At 42.4% G+C, this 17,500-nt stretch overlaps 1 protein-coding gene across 1 annotated transcript in view; it reads right to left on the bottom strand.

Moving 5' to 3' along the window:
- The window catches only part of LOC127004637 (cGMP-dependent protein kinase 1-like), a 140,665-nt gene that overhangs the window by 44,503 nt on the left and 78,662 nt on the right, over positions 1-17,500 (bottom strand). The window lies entirely within an intron of this gene.

Raw genomic sequence — 17,500 nt, 5'->3', positions numbered from 1 at the left:
GAAGAGGAGGAGGAGGAGGAGAAGGAGGAGGAGAGAAAAAAAAGATGGAAGAAGAACGGTAGAAGAAAGAGAACGAGGTGGATTAAGAAGAAGAGGAGGGTTAGGAAGCACAAAGAGGAGGAGGAGGAGGAGGAGGAGGAAAAAACGAAAGGGGAAAAAATATAGCCAACATAATTTCTCATAAATATGCAGGCGTGAGAATAACTTGGAAAGGCTTAACGTGCCGCCCCGCCTCTGTCACTCCCCTTGTTGCCAACACCCACACCCACACCCACACACACACACACACACACCCTTATCCACTACACAAACTCACACACCCACCCTTATCCACTACACAAACTCACACACACACCCTTATCCACTACACAAACTCACACACACACCCTTATCCACTACACAAACTCACACACACACCCTTATCCACTACACAAACTCACACACACACCCTTATCCACTACACAAACTCACACACACACCCTTATCCACTACAAAAACCCACACATATCCACTACACAAACTCACACACCCACCCATATCCACTACACAAACTCACACACACACCCTTATCCACTACACAAACCCACACACACACCCTTATCCACTACACAAACCCACACACCCACCCTTATCCACTACACAAACTCACACACACACCCTTATCCACTACACAAACCCACACACCCACCCTTATCCACTACACAAACCCACACACCCACCCTTATCCACTACACAAACCCACACACCCACCCTTATCCACTACACAAACTCACACACACACCCTTATCCACTACACAAACCCACACACCCACCCTTATCCACTACACAAACTCACACACCCATCCTTATCCACTACACAAACTCACACACCCACCCATATCCACTACACAAACTCACACACACACCCTTATCCACTACACAAACTCACACACCCATAACAAACATATAGACGCATTTCCAAACAGATAGATAGATAGATAGATAGATAGTTAGATAGATAGAGACGATAGGATAAGAGTTGGAAATAAAATGAAAAGAGAATAAAGTAGGAGGAAAGAGAAGAGTAGAGAGGGAAAATAAAGGAAGGAAAAAAAGGTTGACAACAGAAAAAGAAAAGTGAAAATTAACACACACACACACACACACACACACACATACACACAAAGGAAAAAACGCTATATTCACGCTAAACTGACAAACAAGTCCCGCCTACCTTCTTCGGCATCCACCAATCACAAGCAGCCTGAGATGGAGAAGGGGGCGTAGCTTAACTGTGAACTGACCAGTGAGGTGCGGTTTCTACGGGAAGGGGAGGAGCTTATTCTCCAAGTTAGCCTGAATGAAGCATAGACCTCCACTCTCTAGTTCCTTCTCCTCCTCCTCCTCCTCCTCCTCCTCCCCTTTCCCACGAGATGCAGTTACGACGAAAAAGAAACCTGGTAAGTTCTTAAGGCGACAATCACTTTGCATACGAGGAGGTGCAATTTTGGGAAGTGGCTCCGGAAGAGAGTGTATGGCGTGAGGATAGATGGGAGGGAGGCAAGGAGAAGAGATAAGAGAGGGGAGGAGGAGGAGAGACAGGGGAGGGGAGGGGTTGTGGAGGCGGGGCAGAGAGCGAGGGGAGAAGAGAGCCGAAAAGAACACAGAAACAGAGAGGGTGAGAGAGGGTGGGAGGAAAGAGTGAGGGAGGGGAGGTGAGAGGGGAGAAGGGAGGGATGATGTAAGGGCGGTAGAAGGAAGGGGCGTGGGTGACAGGGGATATGAGAACAGGTGCGTGGATTGGAGATTTAAATACAGGGAGAGGGAGAAGTGGGGGAGAGTGGGTGACGAAGGAAGGAAGGATGAAAGGAAGATAGGGAGGAAGGAAGGAAGAAAAGGAAAGAACGGAAAGGTGACGAAAGTAAAGAAGGAAGAAAGAAGGAACAAGAGAGGACGAAGGAGGATGCTGGTGAGAGGAGAGGGTAGGGAAAGAAGAAATGGAAGAAGAGGAAAGAGAAAAAAAGGATGGAAGGGAGAACATAAAGAAAAGGAAGAAATTGGGAAAATAAAATAAAGAAAGAAAGAAACAGAAAGAGGACGAGGAACGAAAGAGCGGAAAGGATAAGATAAAGAAGAGGAAGAGAAAAGAGGAAGAGGAAAGCAAGGGAAAAAGATATAGATGTGTGTGTGTGTGTGTGTGTGTGTGTGTGTGTGTGTGTGTGTGTGTGTGTGTGTGTGTGTGTGTTTGAGTAAGGGAGGGAAAGTAAGGTAAGGGGAAGGTAAGGTAGGGAAGGGAAGGGAAAGGAAGAAGAAGAGGGGAAAAAGGAAGGGAAAGGAAAGGAACGGGCAGCAGAGGACGATCGAATGGACCCCGCGAGACACATCCTTATCATCCTAGATCATCCTGGATTTGACACGTGGCAGCTGAAGGAAAAAAAAAAGAAAACTGGAAATGAAAAAAAAAGTATTGGCGAGTGAGGAAAAAAAAAAGAATAATATGGAACAGAATACGAGAGAGAGAGAGAGAGAGAGAGAGAGAGAGAGAGAGAGAGAGAGAGAGAGAGAGAGAACGAGGAAAGCAATCAGGCAACAGTGCTTTGTCGAATATTCAGTTTCATATTTGCAAAGTATTGGATCGGACGCAGAGGAGATCGGGGAGTCAATCAAATATATATATATATATATATATATATATATATATATATATATATATATATATATATATATATATATATATATATATATATATATATATATATATATATATATATATATATATATATATATATATATATATATATATATATATATATATATATATATATATATATATATATATATATATATATATATATATATAAACTGAACTGTATACTCTTGAAAAACTTGAGCTGAGATTATATAAAGAAACAAACTGTCGTAAATATTTAGACTGTTTATCAATAAATATTTTTGCATTACTTAATCATTATTCCTGAGCATGATTAGTATTTATTTTATCTATTTTATTAGTACTCACTCCAGACATTTGAATGAACGGTATACTCTCGAAAATTTGACCTGAAATATATATATATATATATATATATATATATATATATATATATATATATATATATATATATATATATATATATATATATATATATATATATATATATATATATATATATATATATATATAAAATAACGAACTGAAGTAGATAGAATGAGTGTAGAATGTTAGTCAATCAGTCTATATATTATCATACGACTTAGTCTTCTATTAACCTGTGTGTGTGTGTGTGTGTGTGTGTGTGTGTGTGTGTGTGTGTGTGTGTGTGTGTGTGTGTGTGTGTTTCTTGTTTGCAAGTCAGTTATTTTCGTGACTTGCGGTGGTGGGCGGGTGAGTGGGTGATTGAGTAGGTGGTGGGGGGTATATGTGTGTGTGTGTGTGTGTGTGTGTGTGTGTGTGTGTGTGTGTGTGTGTGAGAGTGGATGGGTGAATAGGTGGTGGGTGGGGGAGTAAAGTGGGAGGTGAGTGGGGGGTGGGTAGGTGGGGGTGGGGTGGGGGTAATGGGGTGGGTTTTGCTGCAGTATTGAACGTCATTTGGTATTCACGACCGCAAATGAAAGGAAAGCGATACATACCGTGTGCGTGTCTTTGTGGGGAGGAATATATAGGTCAGTGAAGGATGGACATGCAACACATTCGAATTCTCTGCGTCTGCCTGTCTGTCTGCCTGTCTGTCTGTCTGTCTGTCTGTCTGTCTGTCTTGTTTTCGTTTTTGATTCTGTTTCTTGTTTTCTTTTTGTCTCGCTGTCAGTCTTTCTATATTTCTATCTTTGTTTTTCTGTCTAGTTGTTGCATTCTTTTTCATTCTCTCTTTCTCTCTTTTCATTCTTTTGTTTTGTCTATCAATCTCTTCATATTTTCTTTTTTTCTGTCTAGTAATTTCTCTCTCTCTCTCTCTCTCTCTCTCTCTCTCTCTCTCTCTCTCTCTCTCTCTCTCTCAACGGTGAAGCCAACACGATAGGAAAGAGACACATCAATATCCACGGCACGAAAGGTTTTTATATATTAACGTCGCATCGGGTAACTTTAAAATGCAAGCCTTTTTCCATCCCTTTTCCTTCCCGCCGTCACTGCTCTTCTTCTCTCCTCGCACCGCTTCCTTTCCTCTCCTCTCCTCCGCGCTGAGCCCCTCTTGCCCTCAGACTTAAAGACAGGCAGCAGCAAAAACGAAAATTCTTAGAGAGCGAGCATCTGTTTCTCAGAGGCTGGCGGTCGCAGCGGCTCGTGATGAAGGCTTAGATGTTTAATGGGACTCCTTTTGTGTGTGTGTGCGTTACGGTGTTACTCTTTTGTTATCATTGTTGTTATTCATCTTCTGCTTGACTGTTGGGTTCCTGGGTGTCGAAAGTGGGTCTCATCATTCTAGTAGTGACTTGATATAGCTCCCGGTTCTCCAGGTATTCAAGTAGTCTGAAGGGAAGAATGACTGACCGTTGGGTGATTTGCGCGTAAAATGTCCGTGGTGGGATTCGAACCAAGGTGCGTAGATTCGTAGGTAGGCACGCTAGCCATTACACCACAAAGACGCATTATCCATAATGTAATACTGAGTAGAGTAGTAGTCTCGTATAATTTTCTTCGTGGCTGACATTTCATACTCAGCTGTTCACATAATTCACTCTCTTTTCCTATTGGGTGAAGCTGAGGGACGAGAAGGCGTCTTATCGGTGAGAGAAAAGGTGCGTAACAGAACTGAGGACGAGACTGTGCTTGTGGCAGAAAACGTAGTGGCTTTAGGGGAGACGCCGCCAAGCATGCGACACTAACGCCCGGGGCCCGATGCACCTGCCCGATAGCCATGCTTTACGCCCCGGCAACAAAGGCGTTACAGGCGGAGGGGCGCTGGGGCGAGAAATTTATTTGTTCTCCTTTTTCACCAATTTACACCTTCAACGAGTGATGCGCGACGATTATTTACGTTTTATTACGATTATTTTATTCATAGTTTCCCTTTACTTGCTCAGATGATACAAGCATTGGAGTTAGATACACTTTCTGACACATTTCGGGGATTACACACCCACATTTGATAAGGCTTTTGTAGTTGTTGTGTTAGTGTTTTCATGGGTAGTTAGTCGTATGAGCCTAGCGAGAGTTTGACAAGGCTTCTGCACCGTTTCATCCCTCCACCTGGTTCTAGGGTTCTAATTTCATCCCTCCACCTGGTTCTAGGGTTCTAATTTCATCCCTCCACCTGGTTCTAGGGTTCTAATTTCATCCCTCCACCTGGTTCTGAGGTTCTAATTTCATCCCACCACCTGGTTCTAGGGTTCTAATTTCATCCCTCCACCTGGTTCTAGGGTTCTAATTTCATCCCTCCACCTGGTTCTAGGGTTCTAATTTCATCCCTCCACCTGGTTCTAGGGTTCTAATTTCATCCCTCCACCTGGTTCTAGGGTTCTTATTTCATCCCTCCACCTGGTTCTAGGGTTCTAATTTCATCCCTCCACCTGGTTCTAGGGTTCTTATTTCATCCCTCCACCTGGTTCTAGGGTTCTAATTTCATCCCTCCACCTGGTTCTGTGGTTCCAAGTTCTTCCCTCCACCTGGTTCTCGGGTTCTAATTTCATCCCTCCACCTGGTTCTAGGGTTCTAGTTTCATCCCTCCACCTGGTTCTAGGGTTTCATCCCTCCTCCTGGTTCTAGGGTTCTAATTTCATCCCTCCACCTGGTTCTAGGGTTCTAATTTCATCCCTCCACCTGGTTCTAGGGTTCTAATTTCATCCCTCCACCTGGTTCTAGGGTTCTAATTTCATCCCTCCACCTGGTTCTAGGGTTCTAATTTCATCCCTCCACCTGGTTCTGAGGTTCCAATTTCATCCCTCCACCTGGTTCTAGGGTTCTAATTTCATCCCTCCACCTGGTTCTAGGGTTCTAATTTCATCCCTCCACCTGGTTCTAGGGTTCTTATTTCATCCCTCCACCTGGTTCTAGGGTTCTAATTTCATCCCTCCACCTGGTTCTAGGGTTCTGATTTCATCCCTCCACCTGGTTCTAGGGTTCTAATTTCATCCCTCCACCTGGTTCTAGGGTTCTGATTTCATCCCTCCACCTGGTTCTACGGTTCTAATTTCATCCCTCCACCTGGTTATAGGGTTCTAATTTCATCCCTCCACGTGGTTCTAGGGTTCTAATTTCATCCCTCCACCTGGTTCTGCTGTTCTAATTTCATCTCTCTACCTGGTTCTCTGTTCGCCCCGACTTCTACAGTTCTCGAGTTTCACGGTCTGCCTCTACAAGTTCTATAGCGCTCCTAAGTCGAACTGTCTAAAAAAAAATAAAGGGGGGTGGGGGGGGGGGAAATTTGGATCAGGTGAGAGCATTCAACATTAATATTAGAACCAGTGGAAACAAAAGGCTGGCTGTGGATTTTTCTTTTCTGTGTTTATTTGTTTTCTGAATATTTCATCTGATACGTATACAGGGAACGGCAGTGGATGGGAAGGAAGTTTTCTCGTTGTTTACCTTTTCTTATGCCGTTCCCTGTTGTGTCCTTATTTCATCTATAGAGAACAGAAGCGAGTTAACAGTTGCTCACTTTTTTTGGTTTCATTTGTTATTTTTTTCACTTGCTTTCATTTTTCATTTTCTTACTCTCATTTGCTTTCATTTTTCATTTCCTTGTTTTCATTTGTTTTCATTTTTCATTTCCTTGCTTTTGTTTGCTTTTATTTTTCATTTCCTTGCTTTTATTTTCATTTCCTTGCTTTCAATTTTCATTTCCTTGCTTTCAATTTTCATTTCCTTGCCTTAATTTTTGCTTCCATTTTCTTTGTTTACATTTTCCTCTGCCATTCCCTTTTGCTTCCTCATTTCATCTATAGCGAGACCAGAAGCGAGTTAACAATTGCTCTCTTTTTGCCTCCAGTCCATTGTCCCCTTTTCCTGCTCCTTCCTACTTTCTTTCTTTCATGTAGAGAGAGCAAGAGCAATGGGGGAACAATTTTACTTATCTTTATTTCATTTTTATCGGAACCTTTCACCTCTTCGCCTCTTTTTTCTTTTATATATCGACTCTCTCTCTCTCTCTCTCTCTCTCTCTCTCTCTCTCTCTCTCTCTCTCTCTCTCTCTCTCATGATTTTACTCCATTCTAAGCCTCTATATTTTTTCTCTTCACCCTCTAGGCCTATTTTATTTGATTTTTTGTAGCGTCAACATGTTTTCCTCTTAGCTTCGTTCTTGTATTAACGGACCAGCACCCACATATATTTTTCTTCTCTAGTTTTTTTTCCATAGGCCTATTTCTATTTGAAGAGGCGATAGGCTTCCTCTCTCTCTCTCTCTCTCTCTCTCTCTCTCTCTCTCTCTCTCTCTCTCTCTCTCTGTGTGTAGAATTCCTAATCTCGTCTGTATTGTGTAGTGGGTATATGAAGAGTGTGTATATATATAGTGTATGTACATAAGAGTGTCCCCTATATCTACAATCTTATATATTTTCGTTCTTTTTCTATTTCTCTTTCTTTCATCGCTTTCACTTTCATTTATTAACCTTCCCCTCTGCGTTCCCCATTTCTACAATCTTCTATATTCTCTCATACTTTTTCTATTTCTCTTTCTTTCATCGCTAACACTTTCATTTATTAACCTTCCCCTCTGCGTTCCCCATTTCTACAATCTTCTATATTCTCTCATACTTTTTCTATTTCTCTTTCTTTCATCGCTAACACTTTCATTTATTACCCTTCCCCTCTGCGTTCCCCATTTCTACAATCTATATTCTCACGCCCTATTTTTCTTCACTCTCTAATCGATTTCACTTTCATTTATTACCCTTCCCTTCTGTTCCTCCATTTCTACATTCTAATATATTATCACGTTCTCTTTCTCCTTCTCTCTCTCATCGATTTCACTTTCATTTCTTACCTTCCCTCTCTGTTCCTCCATTTCTACATTCTTCTATATTCTCACGCCCTTTTTTTTCTTCTCTTTCTTTCATCGCTAACATTTTCATTTACTGCTGTACCTCTCTGTTCCTCCATTTCTACACTCTCCTATATCCTCACGTCATTTTTCTTCTCTCTCTCTTTCATTGATTTCACTTTCATTTATTACCCTTCCCTTCTGTTCCTCCATTTCTACATTCTTCAATCCAATCACGTTCTCTTTCTCCTTCTCTCTCTCATCGATTTCACTTTCATTTCTTACCCTTCCCTCTGTTCCTCCATTTCTACATTCTTCTATATTCTCACGTCCCTTTTTCTTCTCTCTCAATTTCACTTTCATTCTCTCTTTCTTTTGGCGTTTCAGGTGTTGTTTGGGAGCTGTCCGTACTCCTTCCTCTCTACTTGTAAGCCGACGAGATAATTAATTTAGGTATGTCATTTTTTTCCATCTTCTTCTTCTTCCTGCCATTACAACTATTATAACAACAGCAACATGAAGAACGACTATGATATTACTACTACTACTACTTCTATAAACTCCTCCTCCTACTACTACTACCACCACCTCTAATCCCTCTCTCAATTGTGTGACGTAAAAAAAATGAGTATGTATGTTTTTCCACTGCAAACTAACAAGGAAAAGAGGCTTAGCTCAAGAAGGTCATAGATTCACTGTAACAAAGAGAGATATATGTTTGAGGGTAAATCTGTCAGAGGAATTATTTTTCGGGAGGATACGAGTTCCACGCTTGAGAAAATAGACACGAGAAAAATGTCACTCGCGAGGGTTTGGAAAAAAGATTTGAATTCCAAGTTAAAAATAAATGGAAAGGATAAACAAAATAATACTGGATACATAAATCTGTTGCGAGGCTTAAAGATGTTGATTCGAAGCTGAGATAAAGGTTGAAATAAATATAGACGTGAAACCATTTGTGAAGCTTAAAGAGGACGGCAATAGTGAATTTGAAAAGGAAAATGAATATATATGAATCTGCTAAGAGGCGTTGAATGTGGCAATGAATTTTAAGCTTGAGAAAAGAGGATGAAGGAAAAAAGGAATGGAATACAAGAGATAAATAAGATAAACAGATAAATAATAAAGGAAACAAACTCAGACCTTATAATAGAGTAGACCCCAAAAAGACCCAAAAATAAAGCTTCTGAAAGGCAAGGAGACAATTAAGAAAACAAAAACAGAACAGGAAAATGAAAACAAACATACACTGGGTTGTTAGTATTGTTTTTCTTTGTGTTAATTTTCTTCTTCTTCCTCCATCTTTTCTTCTCTTTCTTCTTTCACTTCTTCTCTTTCAATTTTCTTCTTCTTCTGTTTCCTTTTCCTTTAGTGAGTCTTTCCCTTCTCTTTTCTTCTCTTTCTTCTTCTCCTCTATTAATTTTCTTCTTCTTCTTTTGTTTCTTTTTCCTTTAGTGAGTCTTTCCCTTCTCTTTTCTTCTCTTTCTTCTTCTACTTCTTCTCTTTTAATTTTCTTCCTCTGTTTCGTTTTCCTTTAGTGAGTCTTTCCCTTCTGTGCTTGTTCTCTTTTCTTCATTTCGTCTTTTTTTCTTTTACTTCTTCTTCTCTATTAATTTTCTTCTCCTTTTGTTTCTTTTTCCTTTGGTGAGTCTTTCCCTTCAGTGCCTTTCCTCTTTTCTTTGACATGCGTGAGTTTTCCTTTTCTCCCTCATTTTCTTTGATTCATACTCTGTTGTTTTGTCTGCATCACCACCACCACCACCATCACCTACATCACCACCACCACCACCACCACCTTCATCACCACCACCACCACCACCACCACCACCACCACCATCACCTACATCACCACCACCACCACCTTCATCACCACCACCGCAAACACAAACTGGGCAATAAACGCAACAAACTCAGACCGCATAATAAACTACACCCACAAGAGACTCTTAAGATGCAGCTTCTCTAAAGGGGTCAGAAGACAAGTGAAGCCAAGTCGCCTTAACCAAAACACGACGATGGGGCGTAAAAAGACTGTCCAAGGTAAACAAAGAGAGGCGCCTTAAGAGTGTCTGAGAGGAAATAGAGGAGTTGAGAGAGAGAGAGAGAGAGAGAGAGAGAGAGAGAGAGAGAGAGAGAGAGAGAGAGAGAGAACCATTTATCTCCCTAGCACCAGGAATAAGGTTAGATGCTGCCAAACAAATCACCCGTCGTGTGTGTGTGTGTGTGTGTGTGTGTGTGTGGAGGAGGGGAGGGAGAGAGAAAGATAGATAGAGAGGAAGAGAGGGTGAGAGGGAGAGAGAGGGAGTGTCACACGGCCAAATTGTCACCTCTCTCTCTCTCTCTCTCTCTCTCTCTCTCTCTCTCTCTCTCGTTATATTTAATAAACTGGCAAAAATTTAATATCGTTCCCGTTATTATTGTTGTTATGAGGAAGGTTCTTTATCATCCGTGAAGAGAGAGAGAGAGAGAGAGAGAGAGAGAGAGAGAGAGAGAGTAGATGGAAAAGGAATGAGAAAAGAGAAAAAAAAATAGGTGATGGACGAGTTTATTGTTTCTTTTTTTTATTTTTTTTATTTTTTTCTTCTTTATTGTCTTTTTTTCTTCTTTCGTTGTTTCTTCTTTTTCTTCTTTGACGTCTTTATTTTCTTTTATTCCGCTTCCTTTTCTTTCCTCTTGTCTTTTCAGATTTTTCTTGATTGTTTTTCTTCTTCTTTCCTTTCTTGTTCTTGTTCTTCGTCTTCTTCTTCTGCTTCCTTTTCTTTAACTCTTTCCCTTCTGTGTTTACTCGTTTCTTTTTTCCTTCTCTCTCTCTCTCTCTCTCTCTCCCTTGTATTTTGTTTAATTTCTTGCCTTCTTTAATCTTTGCCCTTCCTCTCTTCTTCTTCTTCCTATTCTTTTTTTTTTATAATCCACTTCTTTTTTCTTGTTTTCTTTATCCCATTATCTTTATCAAACGACAGCGACGGAATATGTATCAGCTCCAGTATCACCACCATCACCATCACCACCATCACCATCATTATCACAACTCCTTTATATATCCAGCAGTTCCATCACCATCACCACCACCACCATCACCATCACCACCATCACCATCACCACCACCACCACCATCACCATCACCACCATCTTCACGTTCATTACCAAACCGTTACCAACACGTCCATCACCCCCCCACCCCCCTTCCCTCACCTCCATCCACTGCCACCACCTTCACCACCACCACCAAACACGACAACAATTCAACCATCAGTGGAATTAAAGGGCGTGGAATAATTGACCTCGTGAGAGAGAGAGAGAGAGAGAGAGAGAGAGAGAGAGAGAGAGAGAGAGAGAGAGAGAGAGAGAGAGAGAGAAATTAGAGAGAAATTCCTTAGTGCGCCAAATGAACTGCATCCTTTCACAGAAGAATGGAATAACAATTTGGTGATACTACTACTACTACTACTACTACCACTACTACTACTACTACTACTACCACTAACGATGATGGCGACTTTACTTAAATGAATAACGGAGAAAATAATAACCGCAGCAACAACAAGAGCCAGTAAGAAAAATAAGTCGGGTACGATATTATACAGAAAAACAACATAATACTATCGTTTGCGGAGAGAGAGAGAGATGAAAGAGAGGAGAGATGAAGAGGAAGAGATAAAGGGGAAAGAGGATAATAAGAGGAACTTCCAAGATAGCAAGAGAATAATCTTATAATCCTTTCGTTTTTATTGCGAGAACATCACCTTTTAGTTTGCGAAGAGAGAGATGAAGAGGGGAGAGAGGAGAGTATGAGGAACCCTTACACACTCTTTCATCATAGAGGGAATAAGACGACTGAGAGGGTGGCAGGGAGCGTAAACAAACATCGGGTCGGGCGGCGCGCAGTACCATCTAGCGGTCGCGGGATCTCGGTAAAGTGTTGACAGGAGGGCGCTGCTTCGATCCCCCCCGCCGGCTGAAGTCCTTTGCCTCATTAGCCTCATACTATTGGTGGGGCGCCCTTATGTGTGTGGGTGTGTGGGCGTGTGCTAGCTGTCTGTTCCTCGCCGTGGGTTGGGTGATGAAGAGCGGGTCACGGAGGGCAGCGAGGTGCCTGTGTGTGTGTGAGGTTGATGGACGACGCTGCTCCGACACTACTTTATGAAGACGATCAAAGGAGGATGATGTATAGGGACGCGTAGGACGATTATAAGACTCGGGAGGCAGTTGAAGGGGAGGGGAGAAGGGAAAGGAGGCTATGGAGAGGGAGGGGAGGAGGGAAGGGAGGCGATGGAAGTAGGAGGAGGGGGGAACGAAGGGAATGGATGGGGAGGGGAAAAGGGAAGGAAGGGAGGCAGTGGAAGGGAAAGAGAGGAGGGAAGGGAGGCAATGGAAGGGAAGGAGAGGAGGGAAGGAAGGCAATGAAAGGGGAGAGGAGGAGGGAAGGGAGGCAATGAAAGGGGAGGGGAGGAGGGAAGGGAGGGAGGCAGGGAGAGGGAAGGAGTGGAGGGAAGGGAGGCAATGGAAGTAAAGTGCACTGCATATAAGATCACGGGACCGGCACCCCAACGCTCATGTCACACCTTGAACTTAGAATAAGGTATCAACATTATGCTCTATCGCGGCAGTGTGTGAACCCTCGACCCCATCAGACACCCTCACCAGGAAATCGAGTCGGTAATCTTCAGAAGGCGCAGCATCTCAACGCTCGTCATAAAGCTTGGAAGAAAGTTAGCTGAGGCACCGTATGAAAAGTATAGGCTTGGAATAGAAAAAGATGAGGTATCGTCTGGCAGGTATAGACTTGGAATAAATTAAGTTGAAGTACCATAAGGTGTAAGCTTGGAATAATGTAGTCTGAGGGATCATTTGGGAGGTATAGACTTGGAATACAGTGAGATGAGGTGTACCGTTTGTCAGGTGGCAGGTGTGTGTGTGTGTGTGTGTGTGTGTGTGTGTGTGTGTGTGTGTGTGTTTGCGCCTTTATACACCTTCAGCGAACACCTTGACTCATACGCTTGGGAGAATCACCATCGCCGGAAACGCAAAGGCGGGGTGAAAAGATGTTTGCGTCGTGATCGTAAGTGGAGCAAAAAGACGCACGCACGCACGCACGAACACACGCCGCCCTGTCACCACAACACGGGGGCTGCCAGGGGACACGTGAATTGCGCGCCGCCCCGATTCTTGAGTGCTACGCTGTCCGTGTGTGTGGTGCGTTGCTACATACACTGTGCTAAATAGTAAATACTGTGTGTGTGTGTGTGTGTGTGTGTGTGTGTGTGTGTGAGAGAGAGAGAGAGAGAGAGAGAGAGAATTCAGTGCCAAGTGTTGCTGAATTCGCTGTTTCGGGGACTGGGGGGCGGGGGGGGGGAGGAGGGGGGCGCTGAGTGGCACCTCGCGGCACCCAAGGGACGGCACTCCTTCCTTTCCTTCCTTTAAGATTAACCCCCTTAAAAGGGGAACAGGGCCTTGGCCAAATGGCGGCCCTGTAAGGGGTGGGCGAGCAATGCAAGCTCGTTGCGGGTCTAGGGACGCCTCCGCCGCCGCCACAGCCACGGGTAACAGCCGGCAAGCAGCGACGGAGGCACGGGCCCTCCGGGCAGGCGCCCAGGGAGCAGCCCGTAGCGGTGCACTGATACTGGGGGGCTTTAACAGACGCTCGCGCTCTCTCTCTCTCTCTCTCTCTCTCTCTCTCTCTCTCTCGAACACAAAGAGGAAAACAAGAACAACATCAAGAGAGAGAAAGAAAATCAATGAAAAACAGAGAGAATGAAAGAGAAAATATAACAATACAAAGATAAAAAACAGGAAGAACAAGAACAAGAACCAAAAATAAAGAACAAAATACAAAACAAAAAAAAAGAACAAGACACGAAAAACACACAATCTAACACTGCACTCCGCCTACATAACACTACCACACAATACATACAACACACATAGAACTACCCCACAAGAAACAGGACCACTAATAACACTAACAATACAGCTACATCCATACACACCCATACACACACCTACCACACAACCCAAGGATCAGGCCCACTAATAGAACTCAATCCTATCATACTAACGAGGAGACTAGCGTATACCAAGCTGTCTCTCAGGCTCAAGAGACGCCCAGAGGAAACAGCGAGTGACAGGACGGGGATAGGAGGTAAGAAGGGGAGGTGAGGAGAGGGAAACACGGGCAGTGGAGAGGGGAGATAAGGGAACATGTGGGGGGTTGGAGAGGCGAGGGTACACGGGAAAGAGAGGGAGGGAAGTGAATACAGTAAGAGGAACAGAGGAAGCAAGAGAATCGGTGAAGGAGGAAGGGCAAGAGGTAGAGGGGGAGGGAAGGCAAGGAAATAAGGAAACAAGGGGAAGGTTTGGGATATGGGGAGGGAAGGGAAGCAGAAGAGAACACGGGGAAGAGAGGAAGTCAGGAAATACGGGGAGGGAAAGAGGGGAGGCGACGGAACACGGGGAAAGAAGCAAAGTTAAGGGGAAGGGAGGGGAAGCAATGGACACAGGCAGTAGGGGAGGCGAGGAACATGGAAGAGAGAGGAAACCAGAAACACACGGAAAGGAGGAGTAAGCAAAACACGGGAACAGGCCGGCTCTCCTCAGTCGTCTCTCGCATCCCTTCGCCCCAGATAACAAAGGGGTTTCTGTTGCCTAGAGGTCGGTCGATTGGCGTCTGGGGCCTCGTGGGGGCGGCGGAGACTCGTTATCAGGGCGTTCAGGTGAAGGGACGCGATTCCCCCGAGGCGCCGCGGATTCCAAAACAGAGTATGAGATTTTGTTTCTTTAGGTCGATCTCTGTGTTGTAGAGGCCCCGAGTTTCACCCTTTCCGCCCACAAGGCTCATTTGGCAGCGCCGCGGGGGATTAGTTGGATAATTAAAATAAAGTCAGTAATGGGAATGTGAGAGAAAAACTTTAATGAGGAGGGAAAATCGGGGAAATGATACTGGCGACGACGGTGAGTGGCGGAGCTTTGCATTATAGAAGAAAGAGAGGGAGGGAGAGGGCGAGAGATCGGTTCGGGACAAAGGAGTGAGTGAGGTGAGTGTTATGGAAATTAAGGGAAAATAAAAAGATGATCATATCGAAAACAATCCTTGGAGAAACTATTACAGTCGGGTTAAGAGGGAAAGAGAAGAAAATAAAATGGAGGAACTATTATGTTTGGTTCAGATAAACAGGAAGAGTGTTATGGAAAGTTAGGGAAAATAAATAAGATTATCAGATCGAAAACAACCCTTAGAGAAACTATTACATTTGGGTTAGGATAAGAAGAAAAGAGAAGAAAATAGAATGGAGGAACTATTATGTTTGATTCAGATAAAGAGAAAGTGTTATGGAAAGTTAGGGAAAATAAATAAGATTATCAGATCGAAAACAACCCTCAGAGAAACTATTACATTCGGGTTAAGATAAGAAGAAAAGAAAAGAAAACAGAATGGGAAACTATTGTGTTTGGTTTAGATAAAGAGGAAAGATAAACAAACTAATTAAAACGAAAAATAAAACGAAACTTGCAGAAACCACTATTTTCTGGGTTTAGAAAAGAGAGAGAAAAGTCAGATTGGAAAAACGAAACTTGAGGGAAAATATTACTTTTTAGTTTAGAGAAGGGAAAAGAAAAAAAAAATTATAAAAACGGAAAACACAAACTGGAAAACCAATTACTTCTTTGGCTTAGATAAGAAGGGAAGAGAAAGAAAAAATAAAACTGAGAAACTATTATGTTTGGTTCAGATAAACAGGAAGAGTGTTATGGAAAGTTAGAAAAAATATTATAAAAACGGAAAACACAAACTGGAAAACCAATTACTTCTTTGGCTTAGATAAGAAGGGAAGAGAAAGAAAAAATAAAACTGAGAAACTATTATGTTTGGTTCAGATAAACAGGAAGAGTGTTATGGAAAGTTAGGGAAAATAAAAAAGATGATCATGTCGAAAACAATCCTTGGAGAAACTATTACAGTCGGGTTAAGAGGGAAAGAGAAGAAAATAAAATGGAGGAACTATTATGTTTGGTTCAGATAAACAGGAAGAGAGTTATGGAAATTTAGGGAAAATAAAAAGATGATCATGTCGAAAACAATCCTTGGAGAAACTATTACATTCGGGTTTTGATAAGAGAAGAAAATAGAATGGAGGAAAGGATGGATGGAAAGAGAAACAATTTTTTTAGTTGAGATAAAGAGGAAAGAGAAGTGAAAAATAAAATAGGAAAAACAAATCTTGGGGAAACTAATATATTATGGTTAAGATAAGAATGAGAGAAAAAGTAAATAATAAAAATGAAAATAACAAAACTATTTTACTTTTTTGGTTTAGTTAAGAAGTAAAAAAAACAACCCAATAATAATTAATACGAAAAAGAAAACCTGGAGAATACATTTATAACTTTTTAATTAAGATAAGAAAGAAAAAAAAGGAGAGAAAAAACGAATCTACGTCCCTTGTTTTTAGTAAAGGACTGTCTGACGGCGGCCTGAAAACACCTTATTAATATTTCTGTAAAGACTTGAAAAAAAAAAAAAAACTTGAAAGAAAAAGTATATATATAGTGACTCTGGAACGCAATTAAATATCTAAGAATAACTTCGCTGCCGGTCTTGGAAATAACCTCTAAGGTCTATTCTTTCACCCACGTACTACTCAGCGCCTTCACCCACGAGAACACGAACTCCTAACTACGATTATCCTTCCCTTACTACTGTTATTACTACCCTTACTTCTATTACTTACTCACTACTACTACTACTACAACGATTCTCTTCTTCAGAACCACAAAGCACACCCACGTATTCAACTTGAGCCTTCACCAACGAGAACATGAACTCCCAACTACGATTATATTTCCCTTACTACTAATACCTACTACTCTTACTACTACTACTACTACTACTACAACGATTCTCTTCTTCAAAACCCCAACGCTTTTACCCACGAAAACAAGTACCCCTCAACAGCGATTATCTTTCCCTCACTACTATTACTACTACTACTACTACTACTACTACATACTCACTACTACTGCTACAATGATTCTCTTCTTCAGAACCTCAACGCCTTCACCCACGAGAACAAGGACCCCCGATTACTATTTCTTTTCCCTCACTACTACCTACTACCCTTACTACTACTATTACTACTACTACTACTACTCCTACTACTAAGCCTTCACACCACCAAGCCATCAACGCTGCCAGACAAGCTCCCGATCCTCAACTTTAAGTCTATACAGTAACGAAGTCAGCTACCGGGATCACCTTCTGTCAGTAAGAAAGCCAATACAATGCTTGGGTTCATATCGAGGAACTTCGAATACAAGACGCCGGGAGTTATGTTATCCTTGTATAATTCGCTGGTAAGGCCCCACCTGGAATACGCCGTGCAATTCTGGTCTCCTAATTACAGTGTGTGAGTTCGGAAACAACAATACAACGCTGGTATTTTCAACGGGTTTCCAGAGTACGAATCTGGACTCGACTCTTCCTCCCCCTCCTCTTCCTCCTACTGTTCTTTCTCCTCCTCTTCCTCTTCCTCCTCCTCTTCCTCTTCCTCCTTCTCTTCCTGTTTATTACGCGTGAGTGAAATATTCCTCCTCTTAAGCTTTCTTCTCTT

Source organism: Eriocheir sinensis, chromosome 28 (genome assembly GCF_024679095.1).
Source record: "Eriocheir sinensis breed Jianghai 21 chromosome 28, ASM2467909v1, whole genome shotgun sequence".
NCBI classification, from domain to species: Eukaryota; Metazoa; Arthropoda; class Malacostraca; order Decapoda; family Varunidae; genus Eriocheir; species Eriocheir sinensis.
This window is presented reverse-complemented; position numbering and strand designations above follow the sequence as displayed.